The following is a 15,594-nucleotide window of genomic DNA, read 5'->3' as shown; positions in this document are numbered from 1 at the left end:
CCCATACACAGCTGCTGTTGCAACCATTACAATATTTCAGTTTAGTTTTTTAATGGCAAAGTGGTCATATTTATTTTCATTTCTTTATTCATTTAGAAACATGTATGGAACATTTTATGTTTTTTTTTTTTTTAAAGGAACGACCAAGCGGCCAGATGCTGGAAGCACAATGAAACATTTGTTTGATCAATTTTGCCGCCTTCTCAAATCAACACAACTTGCTTAAAATAAAATCTATGGTTAATAACAAAATAATTAAATAAACATTTATTTTCACTATATTAATCTAGAAATTAACCTAGACAAATGTTCGCTATTAGGCCCATATCTGATCATTTGTGCCGAAAGTGGAAGCTAAAGCACACTTGAAGCAAGCTCTCTCTCTCTCTTTCTTTTTCTTAATAACAGTGGTTACTTTTTAAATGACTGTTGTCTCCGAGTACGAGACTTTTAGGAGAAAAAGTATGGGAGCAAAATAATTGATTGTAGTGAAAATTATGTCAGAATCGAGGGACCATCAAAATTTGTGTAAAATCATTTTCACATATTAAATATTGACATGGTTTATGATTACTTTACCACTGTTTACAAAGTCATAGTTAAAGATAAAAAGGTTTTTTTTTCATAAATGTAAAAATTAAAAAAAGAAATAAAATCTCATAAATAAATGCTTGTAAATAAAATGTCATAAATAAAAATAATGAAATATTTTACGACTGAAGTCTCAGTAAATCTCAAAAGTAGTTAAAATAAATGATGAAGGCAAAGTTTGACTTTCATTTGTTTTTGCATAAAAATGTATAGAAAAAATAAATAAAATATAATTGTAATAAAAACTCTATATATCTAGCTGATATATTTTCTCAATTCATCCACCATTTGGACCCTGGGTCTGAGCACTGGAAAACAATTCTCATTATGATGTCATTCTCAGAAATACAGATTTAATCTACTTTGCTTTGTAAGGGTTTGAAGCGCAAGGACAGACTTTGTACAAATATACACATGGGATTACAGCATTCATCTGTGCGTGTGTGTGTGTCTCCTGTCGTGAGGCTGGCTGTCTCAACAGTTGCTGCCTACATGCAGAGGTTGATGTTGAGATAAACTTAAAAAACAAGTGTCTCCATTTGATCTGTCACCTGTTTTCATACTCACAATCTCTACGATGTGCCTGTGGCAGCCGTATAAGCCACTGAAATGGCTTTAAAACCAAACGGTGATGTGCGTCAACACAGTCATCTAAATACAACATCATACCACATCGACACCACAGTCAGATTCTCTATTCCCAAAAGAACGCAAGCAAGTCTCTGGAGCCTGATGGGTGAAAATGATAGTTCCCACTTTAACATTTCCACAGAATGCTCAGCAACTGTGACAATACACAACAAGAAGGGCTAAAGAACTTGCTAACACTGTCTTTCATGTTCTTTGCTTTGATGTGGAGGTTTGAGGAGCGTAAGCAAGGTCCAAAATTAACTTTCTGCCAATGACGGGTGAACTGAGAGAATTTTACATGTGTAAATATTTCATACTGACCTTGACACTTTAGATTTTCATTGCAATACCAAAAATAACTAGATATGTCAGTGCATTTTCTGATCAAAAAATAAGTGGTGCCATTGCCAGTGAAACAGCTGCATCCTCAAGGGTCCTCACATGGGACCAACATAAGATGTATGTGTGATGCTAACAATGGAGGACAGGAGGCAGATGCAAGTAAAGGTAGTTTATTGACAGGAGTAGTGATGGATGAATGCTGGTGAGTGACGCAGGAACCCCGATGGCAGCACGGACAGGTGGGTAGGTGATTTGAGTGCGTTGGTAGCGATGGCGGTGATGGTAGATCGGTGATCGGCGGTGATAATCCGTGAGTGACTGTGAATATCCAATGAAGACCGAAACAGGAAACTGAGCAAGGACAGGAACACAGGAGCACGAACAGACATCAACACGAGGACCTCAAACAACGATCTGACAAACAGGAGACGAAAGACAGGGCGTTAAATAGGCGGTTGGAATGAGATGCACCTGCCGCTGATCAGGCGATCAGTGGCAACGCCCACATGAACCAATCAACATGACATAACATGACTACAGCTGGAGACGGTGCATTCACGAACCGTGACAGTATGATTATGTACTGTATATGGTTGCAAGGGCATCCCGGTTGGCTGCAAGGCAGTCTGAGCAATCAATTTTAATCAAATTGTATGGGATCTGATAAAACGAAAGCATTTGGAATTTTCTTTTAATACTTTCAAATAACAAAAAATGTAACGTCGCCTCTGCTCATAAAGTCTTAAAGTAAATTACACTACATTGACATTGAATCATAATTAACCATATAAAACCTATTTGATATGCATGTTTTGATATGCATAAAAGTGTGTCAAATGATTAAACTAGCTTTTACTGTTTTAATAAAACTAAGCATTTACTGTAAATATCATCTTATTAAAACATATTTTTGGGAGATGTAGAGTGACAACTGATAATAATATGCATTTTCTGAAAGTAGTCAGCTATACTGTTATAAAGACCTCACTGATTTACATTACAAGCTATAAACATTTCATCTTACTTTTTGGCAATATAAATATCAGCAACAGGATCAAATGGCAAATTTTGCTCAGTTTGGGCCTCTGAATAAAATTGAGCTGCTTTTTTTTCTCATTGTGCACAGGCTTCATATTCTCACTATATCATAAATAAAAGCCTGATGTAGCAAATATGATACACACAAAAAAATGCATATGCACATTTTAGACTTAGGGTTAGGTACAAATTTATATATATAAATTTTATTTTGCTTTACAAAAGCCTATATTGTAAAAGGTTGTGTTGACAAAATGGTCTTAGTACATTTCTGAATATTTGGGATCAAGCAAGAAAAACAGACTCACCACCAAAACCCAACTTACACTGTTGCTTCTGGAATGATTCTGCTAAAATGCTTTGCTGCTTGCACATGAAGTGAAATAGGAGATTTTAAGAATAAACTCTAGAGAGCTACCAAGACACAATCACCCATCTCAAACAGCTTTTGCATATGTGAAAGCACACTCTCAGAAGCAGGTAGTTCAGACATGGAGGACATCTCTCTGCCTTTCTTCTCTATGAGAAATGATTCATCATTTGCTCTCAACATGCATTTTTCCTTCCCTATCTCTATCCTTTAATCAAAGTATAATACACACAGTCTCAAGCTCAGAGTCCTTTCTAAGCCTCATTAACAGTCATGGCAACAGACACCACTTTCCCCGGCTGCTATCAGGACCCTTAAGACATGCTGGAATCTGTCTATATATCACAAACTTTCCTCTATATGTATTCCCTTCACTTTTCTATGCCTTGCATGTGTATCTGTGAAAAGGAGGGACAGCTGCAGTGGGAAACGACTGTGGTGACTGTTTCATTATGGAATTATTATGGAATGGCACACATTACAACCCACAGAAACCATTCGAGAAACAGACATGCTGTAGTGGAGCTAGTAGAGAAAAAAATACTAATAAAAAAAAAAAACAAATGATTAAAATGATTTAGGCTGCATTTAGGGAATGCACAAACAGATAAAATGTATAACTTGAAGGTATTGTAAGTAACTTTGAATAAATGCATTTTTCAATGTTGCTTTTCAAAGTATATTTCAATGTTGTAAAAACAAAGATCGTTTTAGTATGTTACACAGAAAAATATATAATTTCAGTTTTTGTACTTCAAAATTTCAGGTTTAATTCAATGTGTTAATTGCTATTTCTTTGTAAATTTACTAGCAATTTCTGTGTCAAAATTTCAACTAAATAAATATATTAATATTAATCACTTGATGCCAGAAATCCCAAATTAAGAGGACAGACGGATGACTGTTTAAATGAACATCAGATGACCAGAAATGAAATGCATATCAGATTTAGAGCCACATTTGAAAGTAATCCAAATTGACTGCCAAATATAAAATTGGATCTCATAAGTGTTTTTGCTTACTTGCATGCCAAAATCAACCAATATGTGCCAGATATCTGTAGAAAAAAACAACAACAACAAAATACGAAGTGGTTGACAGCATAAATGCTGCCTTAGATAACATGTTGGTCTTCAAGGCTGAAGGTTCTCAATAAATCAAAAAGTAATTATAGCTATTACAAGTGAAGATGCTGTTCTCTCTCTCTCTCTCTCTCTCTCTCTCTCTCTATATATATATATATATATATATATATATATATATATATATATATATATACATTTTGGTTCATTCACTAATCAGATACTAATCTATATTTTGTTTACTTAATATCCTGTTTCTCTTAGAAATTAATGTATCCTGTTTCTGTCAGAAATTCATGAATTGTAGAGAGGACATTTGACAACAATGTAGCAAACTACTGTCTGAAACGTTGTGTATCAATTCATAAGCAGTATGAAGTGATTCACATACTGTTTGAAAGAATAGTCAGAAGTAGTTCAAAATTAGTGAATACAGTGAAGTATACTGTAAGCAGTACTCTACGTAGTATTCCATTCCGAACAAAGCCAGTCAAGCACTCTTTAGCAGACATGGATCATTCACATTTCATTCATGAAGCGAGTGTTTTTTTCTATTAACCAGCTGGTCTACACTACACTTAGCCCTCATGACTGCATTCACTCTGTTTAGCTACATATTTAAAACAACACAGGGACTGAATAATCTTCTGTCATCTTGAGAGCAGATTGAAACCTGCAGCCCGTCCTGCTGCTGGAGAAACACAGAGCGGTGCAAGTTTGATCAGCACTTAAATGCATCCTTATTGTGCTGCCTGTAATGTTCTATTATTCCAACAACACTCTTCAAATTCTCAGCCTGCGTTTTTTAAGAAGACCACAGATGGCTGGGGAGGGTTTTATTATCAAGGGTCTATGCATCTTTCACAGTAACATTTGATATCAAAGTACAAAGCTGCTGGATTTCCGCAAGGATTCAAAGTCCTGCTGTCAAAATCATCCAGCAGACATGAAGTTCCTAAACACCAACCCCGACAGCAAACGTTTTACATCCAGAATGTTATCCCTCAAACCCCACTCTCGTAGATCTAGATTTCCTCTGATCTGTTACACAACACACACAACTGATTTCAGAATGACAACGTGGTCATTTAATTATCATTTGTTGACCCTGAACAGAAAGAGCAATTTTTCTATTGGGATTTAACCTGTTAGCCAGCACCCCGGCGTCCTCAATGCCCCTCAACTCACACGTGTCAGTGTTTATAAATAGATTAAATGAAACAGGACAAATTTAATCTTGACAAACTATATATCATTATAAAGATCTAAGCCTCAAGCATCGACGACAGATCGCAGTACACATAAAAACATGAATAATGGAAACGCAGTACATAACCAGATCCGTCGTAATAACGAGTCATAAACACATCCACAGCTGTAAATCCCAGTTTAGTTAGAAAGATAAGGGTCCACTGAACAACATCTCATGAAGCACGTTTAGTCCAACGAAGCAATAACGTTGTAATATGGATCATAATTCCTTTGTTTACGTTTCAGTTCTTCAGCAACAGAACTGTTTGTGTCCGTTATTGGAATAACTCACGCAAAGAAACTGCGTCTTTGTGGTAAAAAAAACGGCATGGTTTTGCAGCGTACAGTGTCACAAACAGAATGAGACGATCCACCGGAAAAAATAATGAAAGAAAGATAGGCGAAAGATAGTATATTTGAAGAAGAGATTGCGAGTCAGGATCGTCATCTTCTTCTTTGCGACACGGACTCACCAAACACTAGTTTATTAGTAAATAATTCAAATATCTCCTTACTATTTCCTTTGACACAATTTGCTGGAGTTTTGCAGCAAGCTTTAGCCTTTTGCATGCATTTGAATGCAGAATGCACGCTCTCTGCTGCTTCTGGCAGAACACTAAACAGAGCCACTCTTGACGGCAGGGTCTTATGTTGTTTCCACCAGCGTGGCAATTTTTTCATCACTAATTGATTGATGTCTAAAATAGGCTATAAAAATTAGGAGAAGCCTAAAACAGGCATAAAGGCCAGGCCCGAGGGACATTAAAAAGTCGGGGCCCGTCGGCCCGGGCTGAAATGCAGGGCTCTAGTATGCTAAATATGCGATTTGAAACTGGTCAACCACAACAGCACATAAAGTTTGAAAATCCCCATAGTTCTGTAAGTAGTACACCTATAGTATATTGTTGGTGTATAAAAAAAAATAAACCTGCTTTTATCCATTCTATTATTCAGTAATTTTACACATGATAAGAAACATGCACTTCATTTGCTTGGAAAACACTTGCAAACACGGCAGTCATTAAAAAAAAAACATAAAGTAGCCCAGCATAATAATAATTTGTCTATATTAAAAGTATTGTTCTTAACAGACTTGTGTGTTTTGTATCACTAGTCCAGTGTCCGTTCTCGGGGCATATAAGCCCTGCCCACATGAAGTGCGTTGCTTCCGACTCACACTGTACAGAAGAATATGTTCCCTCCGAAGCTATTAGGTGTTGATTACTACCGCTTCAATGCTCAAAAAATGGTATTCGGACCAGCCCTATTACAAATAAGCTAGAGTGATGACACTTGCTCATGCTCAGTAAAGACCTCCCTGATAATAAAATAAAATAAAAACTATTTGGACAGCTACTCACATACAGTAAGAATACAAAACAGCTAACAGCCTGATACAATGGGACAGCCTCCAGCATCCCTGCAACCCATAAATTAAATTAAATTAAATTAAATTAAATTAAATTAAATTAAATTAAATTAAATTAAATTAAATTAAATTAAATTAAATTAAATTAAATTAAATTGGACAGCTGTGGTATACAATAAGAATACAAAGCTATAAAATAAATGTGGAAATGTTTAAGGTCATATTGAGATCTCATGACTTTTGATTGTTATCTTGGCATAACAAAACACAATTTGAGATATTATTGAGATCTGTTTTTAAACTGCGGAGACTGGGTTTTTGTATTACAAGTGCAATCTGAAAAGCAGGAGACTCCATTTGCTCTCCAAATAATCTCACTGCTATTGGCAAAAACATCTGAGATGTCAAAAATATCTTATTTTATTGTTTTTTTGCATTGCTGGCAATTCTAATGAATGGTGTTTAAACTATAAGAGCATTTCTTTCTTTACTCAAGGGTAAAGACTCACCCTTTTTGCGTGTGGTGAAGGGTAATGGATCAAAGTGATTGGCATCACTACGTTTCAGCAAAGCAATCAAGGGTAAGAAGGCCATTGCCGTTACTGTGGACTATAATATCAGCAAAGCACACCTGCCTAATAACACCCTGCTTTTTCCACTGTCACAGGCAAATAAGAAATCAATGGAAATTGCTGACATCTTGCGCTAAAACCTATTACAGTCAATGTCCGACAGTCTTTTATTCATAAAATGTTCTGTCAAGCTAAACCCCACATCAAAGACACTTTGATGCTATGTCATGCTAGGACACTGTTTTGCATTTCTAAATAATTTAAAATGACTAAACTTCACTGAAAAGCCACTCATTCACCCAAGGAACGATCACATGATGGCTAACTGTTTGCTGACAGGCCTCATTTCCACTGAATCACCTGTCATAGACACCAAACACTGACAAGACGTTACTGAAACCTCCCAGTAAAGGTAAAATAAAATGCTGTGCTTCCTCCTGCCTTAAAGCAATAGTTTGTCAAAAAAAACACTTATGTCATTCCCAAGAACAATTTACAATTTCACAGTAAAAATATCAGCATGAGCATGAATAAATAATGACAAAAATGTATTTTCTTTTTTTTTTGGGGGGGGGGGGGGGGGATATAGTTTGGCCTAAAATGAGAATTTGCAGAAAATTTACTCACCCTCTAGAATGTAGCCGAGTTTGTTTCTTCATGGGAACAGATCTGAAGAAATGTATCATCACATCACCTGCTTATCATTGGATCCTCTGTAGTGAATGGGTGCTGTCAGAATGAGAGCTCAAACAGTTGATGAAAACATCATAATAATCCACAAGTAATCCACATGACTACAGTCCATCAATCAACATCTAGTGAAGCATAAACCTGTGTGTTTGTAGGAAAAATGTCCATCATCAAGACATTGTTAATATTAAACCACAGCTTCTGGCCAAAATACAAGTCCATAATCCATAATATTGCTTCCTCCAGTGAAAAGGTCTTTCTTTTGTTGTCCTGTCAAATCAAAATCCACACACATATTTGTTTAGAACTGTTTTGGACTGTATTCACTTGTAAACGGTGCTTGATCTGTGTATACTTTATCACTGGAGAAAGCAATATTATGGATAGAGGACTCTATCTACTATTTTCGCTCTACTATTTTAGCTGGAAGCAATGTAAAAAAAAAAAAATTAAACAAAAAACATTATCTTAATGATGGATTTATTAAAACTTACAGTAGTTTTGTAGATTACTTGTTGATTATTTGATGTTTTTATCAGCAGTTTGCACTCATTTTGACGGCACCCATTCACTGCAAAGGATCCATTGGTGAGCAAGTAATGTAATGCTACCCATTTCTCCAAATCTGATGAAGAAACAAACTCATCTACATCTTGGAAGGCCTGAGGGTGATTACATTTTCAGCTAATTTTCATTTTTGTGTGAACTATTCCTTTAACCCTCTCCCTCATCTTCTATTTAATTTTTATGACTACAGAATGCTGAGGTGAACTAAAAAGAGTGAATGCTCCCAAAGACAGCACTGCAATTCATTACCCAACGTGAGATGTAATCAGAGGACATCAGGGGTCCAAACACTAATGACTCCAGTGATTAACCCATGTCAACTACCCAGACATGTTCTAAAGCACCTGTGATGGCAATCAATAGATGTGTTACTAAAGTGTGCATAAAACAAGGTAGAGGAAATGTACACAGATGTAGAAATTTTATATATTAATGAAACCTAATTATAGAGACAAACATTTAAAAAAAAAACATAAACGATCTGCTGTTGATAATTGCACACCTGAAAAACAAAGGCTAGCATAGCAAACCAACCATTATCCTCTGCAATATGGTTGCTAGGAGACTTCAAACCAAATCAAACACCTGCAAAGATAATATTAGTGCTAATTATTAGTCCTTCATCTTTCAAGCATTGGGCAATGGAGCCACATTATGATTGAAATTTGGAGTAGGGTTGTGCCGATAGACGATAGTATCGTGTATCGACGATCGTCAGAGATATCGACATAAGCAGAATTCTCTGTCGATAGTCAAGACGATATTAGGCTCATTTTCCTATTAATGTATTAGATTATAGTAATAATAACTATTATTTTATTTTTATTAGGCTGCTTATTATAATTCGGCTTTTAAACTGCCCAGCTATTTCACTTAATTTCACTGCCCGCATTTCACACACACACCTCGCACCCGCAGGAGGATTAGAGCATGTAGTCGGTGAAGTTGTACCGCTTTGATTCGAATAATTCATTAAATCGATGAAATGAAAGAGATAGAAAACGTCGAGTTGGTGTCCCACACATTTAATGGCTGGTAAACGGCAACGCGCTCTTGTCATACATGAGAGATTAACTCTTTCTTGGTGTCAGAAATAAAGTAAAGACAAAATAATTAACAAGGTGGCAGAGCGAATTTATCATCCATAGTGCATGGTTCTCACGTAGTCCTTTTCTTTAGAGCTGAAACAACGAATCGATTTAATCGATTAAAATCGATTATTAAAATAGTTGTCAACTAATATAGTCATCGATTCGTTGCTAAATAATTTATTTGCCGTAAGCGGCTTATTTCCCTAATCTGCGGTGACCAAAGTGTGGCAGTAATGAGCCACCGGAGGATTTACTCAGCCAGTACAACAGGAGAAGTAGCGAATAGCCAATAGCTGGCCTCGTTTTATGTCACGTGCTTCCCGAACTGCGTCTGCAGCATTCAGCAGGATGTGGGAGTACTTTATTTTGAGCCTTCAAAAAAGAAGATTAACCTGTAAACTCTGCACTACTGAACTGTTTAAGGGACCGTTCACATATCGCGTCTTTTGCGCGCTCATGTTCGTTATTTCCAATGCAGGCGCGCAGTATGCGCGCTCATAATGGAAGCGACGCGGTCGCGACGCACCCGTTTTTCCAGGCGCGTGCGCACCGCATCGAGTTAAAAACATTTCAACTTTTCAGAATGCGGTAAGCGCACCGCGGGTCATGTGACAAGAACTAAATAATCAGCTTCATACTTTCCCGTAACAACGTTAAAAGCTCAGCCAAGATGAAGGAACAGCTGATCATAGCTGTATATGGATTCCCATTTTGAAATAAATTTAGTAGCAGAGCTACTGCAATCGATTTTTTGAGCTGCAAATCCATTTATCCTTTGCTGAAATTTCCGCGTCTTCTAGGAGAGAGCGCGTCATGGTTGCTTAGCAAAGGCAGACGCCTCAGGGGCGCTTCTGCCCGAGCGTTTTGGAAAGAAGGAGAAAGCGGTGCGCCTAGCGTTTTCCACGCGTTTTTAGGCGCGATATGTGAACGGCCCCTAAGCCTTTTATTTGTGCAGATTCTCCAGTACAATGTTGTTTGCAAATGTTTAGTCGTAAAAGCTGATAACATTGCTTTTTAACAGTTAACATTTAAAGCTTTACAAACATGTTATGTGATCAGTTTGTCGTTTACCAGTTCATAATTCAGTCGTGCAGCCTAATTATGACTGAATGAGAGAGGTAAATGTTTAAAGATATTTGAAATGCACTTTTTTTTCTAAGTATTCACTGCTCTTTTTCACACAGCAGGTTTTTTGTGTGTCCGTTTTTTCTGGACAACCTTCTGATGGATTTTACTTTAAATTGTGAGTTCCATTCAGGTTTCATGCCATTGGCACTTTATTCGAAGGATTGTTTACAATTTTACAGCATAAGCTATAAAGCTGTTTCCCAGTAAATAATAAAATACAACGCACTGCAATCTTATTCTGTTTTATCCTTATTCTTCGTGAAAATATGTTCTGAAAGATTCCTTAATAAGCTTTGTTCGGGATGTTAAACTACTTTAGGAGCTCTAAGGACTGCCATGGTGAAAACATTATTTGAAATCTCCTTGTGAAATTTGCTAGAGTATGGGTCAGTGTTCTGATTGCAGAAGAGTTCGACAAAGGATTACTAACACATAATAAAACAACTCCAGGTATATTTGTGATGAGGATATGACAATGCAAAATTATTAAAATCTCTTAAAAATCTATGCTGAATTATAAAGACCCTTTATTAATAATTTACTTTGGGGGGAAAATGGAAAAAACTAAAATATAAGTACATAAACCGATTAATCGATTTATCGTAAAAATAATCGACAGATTAATCGATTATCAAAATAATCGTTAGTTGCAGCCCTACTTTTCTTAAAGACTGATCACTTAACTTATAAAACCCACTATGTGGTGATGACGTAGAAGGACTACGTGGGAACCACTATGGATAATAAGTTCAATCTGCCGCCTAGTTATTATTTTCATGCACACCGCACTATAATGTGATGCATGCAAAATACATAGTTTTGGCCGTTACAAAGTCTCCATCCACAAACAGACGTACATCGTCTGCAGATATAAGGTATTTCATTGCACTTTAACAAGTAATCTAAACGGCCTATATACTGTATGTGCACTATTTTAAACGAGCCCTCACTAACTGAGTTTAATGCCACAGTTATGTTAGAATGCATCTCATTCTTGTTTCTGTGACGGTGCGTCAGACTCGTCATGAGGCGCGCGGTCCGGAGCGCTGTATGACTGATGCATCAGTTCAGTTCAACTTTACTACAAATATATCAACTTACCTGTTTTAAATACTTTATATTTAAATTTTTTCATTTATGCCCAATATTAGTGTTAAACTGTTGGACTTTAAATTAAATCTACTATTGATTTTCACCGTTGACTGATTTTGCAGAACATTTAGACTGATAACTTCCCTGCGCAGATGCGGACGTGCGATATGACAGTTGCATCCGACTATGTATGTACTAGCTGTTTTAAATACAGTATTTTTATATTTAACGTTAGTTAAATCAGTCAGTATGTTTGAAAGTATTTTTTTTTTTGATTATTGGTGACTCCATAGGCTCTCTCGCGTGCACCTGCGCGGTTTAAAACACCCAATAGTTATGCTATGACAAGAACAAAGAGTCTCTCTCTTGCTCCACACATGCTCGATAATATTGTGTATCGTCGATCTCACGGGCTGACGATACGACGATCTGAAAAATGACCATATCGCCCAACACTAATTTGGAGATACAGAAAAATTATCCTAAATTCAACTTTATGACATGGAAATTACTTTTACACCTTCCCATTCAGCGTAAATAAATGCTTATACGTATATATATATTTTATGTTTGCTTAATGTCACCATTACTGTAGTTTGTGTATTGAAGTAATAGTTTGCCCAAAACTAATTCCAGAAATAATTATTGCCGTTCCAAACCTGAATGACTTTCTTTCTCCTGTGGAATCTATAAGACAGTATTTTGAGAATCAGTGTTTTTTGTCCATAAATTGAAAGTTGATGGTCACCAAAACTGTCAAAAATAACTTCAAAATATCTTCTTTTGTGTTCTGCCAAAGAAAGACATATGTGCTCAACAAGACATTTGTAGTCTATAACAAGGTGGTACTATAACATTACAATTTTATACACACAACGTTCCTATAGTTTATTATGAAACCTACATCATTTCATAAACACACTGAGAGTAACTTAGAAGAAAATAAAACAACTGTTCTGTGTGATCTATATCTTTAGAAAAATACATTCTTTGGTGAGAACTCCTTCCAGCAATTTGCACTCCAGGTCACAACATCAAACAATCCAGGGGAAACAGCACTAGAAAAAAAAAATTATATATATATATATATATATATATATATATATATATATATATATATATATACACACACACACACACAGTATATCTGTAATATGAGTCAAGGTCATAGCACACGACAACCATTAAGTAAATGACAGGGTGGCTGTGGTTCGAGAACTGGGGACAGCACACTATACAAAGCGAGTGTGAACAGAGCTGAGGTCAAACCAGAGCAGAACCTCATTCAGAAGGTGTGGATCAATCAAAGGTGCAATGGAAGAATTTCAAAGGTCATATGACTCAAAAACATTTCTATTTCATAGAGTTTTTGAACACAAATATAAAGCTTCAAAGCAAATGCAATGGAGTACAAACATTGACTAGTATAGAGTAAAATTCAGCATGAATTATATTGTTTGATAAATTGCATATATAAAGTAAATCAATGTTCTCTTTAATATGCTCTTTTTTCTTGGCTATCAACCAGACATTTTATCAGACGTCTGAGCAAAAAGACTGGATCTATGACTGCCAGCGATTTTCATTCTGCAAGAAACAGATACCATGTTTCAGAAACCAGTTTAAGCTGATATGACCTGGCGTTACGAGGCAGCATCAACTCATCTGATCACAAATCCAGAAAAATATAGTCCAACACACTAAGGGTGCTTTCACACTAGCACTTTTGGTGTGCACCCGGGTTCGATTGACGTCAGAGTTCGGTTTGTTTGGATGATGTGAACGCTGCCTTCTGAACTCGGGTGCGCACCCGCAAACCGTACTCGAGTCCGCTTAAAAAGGTTGGTCTGGGGTATGGTTCAAGTGAACTCTGGTATGGTTCACTGCTGATGTAAATGCAATCGTACCAAATCGTGTAAGTGAACTGCTATTAATGACGTATTATTTGATAAAAATGTGTGTTTGTGTGCATTTCACTCACTTTCCTGACAAGCATGACTGAGGCCATCCCCAGCCGACCGACCCTGTCAATTTAGCACCGACTCAATTTTTTTTTTTTTTTGCTTTTAGTCCGACCGACTTGCCGATTGTAAATTTGCGTTAAGACCGACCAATTTTTTTTTTACTCTTCAAATAACTAATACAAACGCAATAAAATACTATTAATTATATTTAAGTAAGTATTGTAAATATATAAATTGCCTTGGCCTACATACAAATGAAGGCTATCTTCTTTAATAAAAATAAAAAAACCCTTGACGTCATCTGTGTTTACACTATTGGTTAACGGATGTCACACTGTGGCCTGTGCGTTCGCTTCGTCTCATACTCTCACTCACTGTCAGAGTCAACGGCTCGCGCTTGGTAATGGTGGCTGCGGCTGCAGTAAACTAAATGTTCGTGGTCACTGTTCAAAGTCATACGGGTTCGGGCACCATAATAAATCTAAAAAAATTCATTAAAACAGCTCGACACCGCTTAAACTTGGCACAAAGTTCTGGAAAAACTGTGCCCAGATCTTTTCCCATCCCTTCTCCTCTCTAGTCTAAAACCGTAACCGTGTCGACTGTCACTTTATGTTCGAAAATCTATTGCACGAATCAAGCACGAATCAACCAACCCAAGTTTCGAAAACGAAAATAAGAATATGATTTTAACGACCTTCTCTCGGAGTGCGTCCAGGTTTTTTTTTTTTTTTTGAACAGGCGTCACACAGCAGCTTCGGACAAACACGCATAACAGCAAATAATACAACCCGAATTCCGGAAAAGTTGGGACGTTTTTTAAATTTTAATAAAATGAAAACTAAAAGACTTTCAAATCACATGAGCCAATATTTTATTCACAATAGAACATAGATAACATAGCAAATGTTTAAACTGAGAAAGTTTACAATTTTATGCACAAAATGAGCTCATTTCAATTTTGATTTCTGCTACAGGTCTCAAAATAGTTGGGACGGGGCATGTTTACCATGGTGTAGCATCTCCTTTTCTTTTCAAAACAGTTTAAAGACGTCTGGGCATTGAGGCTATGAGTTGCTGGAGTTTTGCTGTTGGAATTTGGTCCCATTCTTGCCTTATATAGATTTCCAGCTGCTGAAGAGTTCATGGTCGTCTTTGACGTATTTTTCGTTTAATGATGCGCCAAATGTTCTCTATAGGTGAAAGATCTGGACTGCAGGCAGGCCAGGTTAGCACCCGGACTCTTCTACGACGAAGCCATGCTGTTGTTATAGCTGCAGTATGTGGTTTTGCATTGTCCTGCTGAAATAAACAAGGCCTTCCCTGAAATAGACGTTGTTTGGAGGGAAGCATATGTTGCTCTAAAACCTTTATATACCTTTCAGCATTCACAGAGCCTTCCAAAACATGCAAGCTGCCCATACCGTATGCACTTATGCACCCCCATACCATCAGAGATGCTGGCTTTTGAACTGAACGCTGATAACATGCTGGAAGGTCTCCCTCCTCTTTAGCCCGGAGGACACGGCGTCCGTGATTTCCAACAAGAATGTCAAATTTGGACTCGTCTGACCATAAAACACTATTCCACTTTGAAATAGTCCATTTTAAATGAGCCTTGGCCCACAGGACACGACGGCGCTTCTGGACCATGTTCACATATGGCTTCCTTTTTGCATGATAGAGCTTTAGTTGGCATCTGCTGATGGCACGGCGGATTGTGTTTACCGACAGTGGTTTCTGAAAGTATTCCTGGGCCCATTTAGTAATGTCATTGACACAATCATGCCGATGAGTGATGCAGTGTCGTCTGAGAG

General features: G+C 36.9%; 1 protein-coding gene across 1 annotated transcript in view; it reads right to left on the bottom strand.

The window, feature by feature from the left end:
- Positions 1 to 15,594, bottom strand: part of LOC132110460 (protocadherin-15-like) — a 197,213-nt gene that overhangs the window by 164,522 nt on the left and 17,097 nt on the right. The gene's annotated exons all lie outside the window — the stretch shown is intronic.

This window comes from Carassius carassius, chromosome 30 (assembly GCF_963082965.1).
Source record: "Carassius carassius chromosome 30, fCarCar2.1, whole genome shotgun sequence".
Lineage (NCBI taxonomy): Eukaryota > Metazoa > Chordata > Actinopteri > Cypriniformes > Cyprinidae > Carassius > Carassius carassius.
Note: the sequence above shows the minus strand (reverse complement) of the source record. Positions and strands in the feature narration are given on the sequence as shown.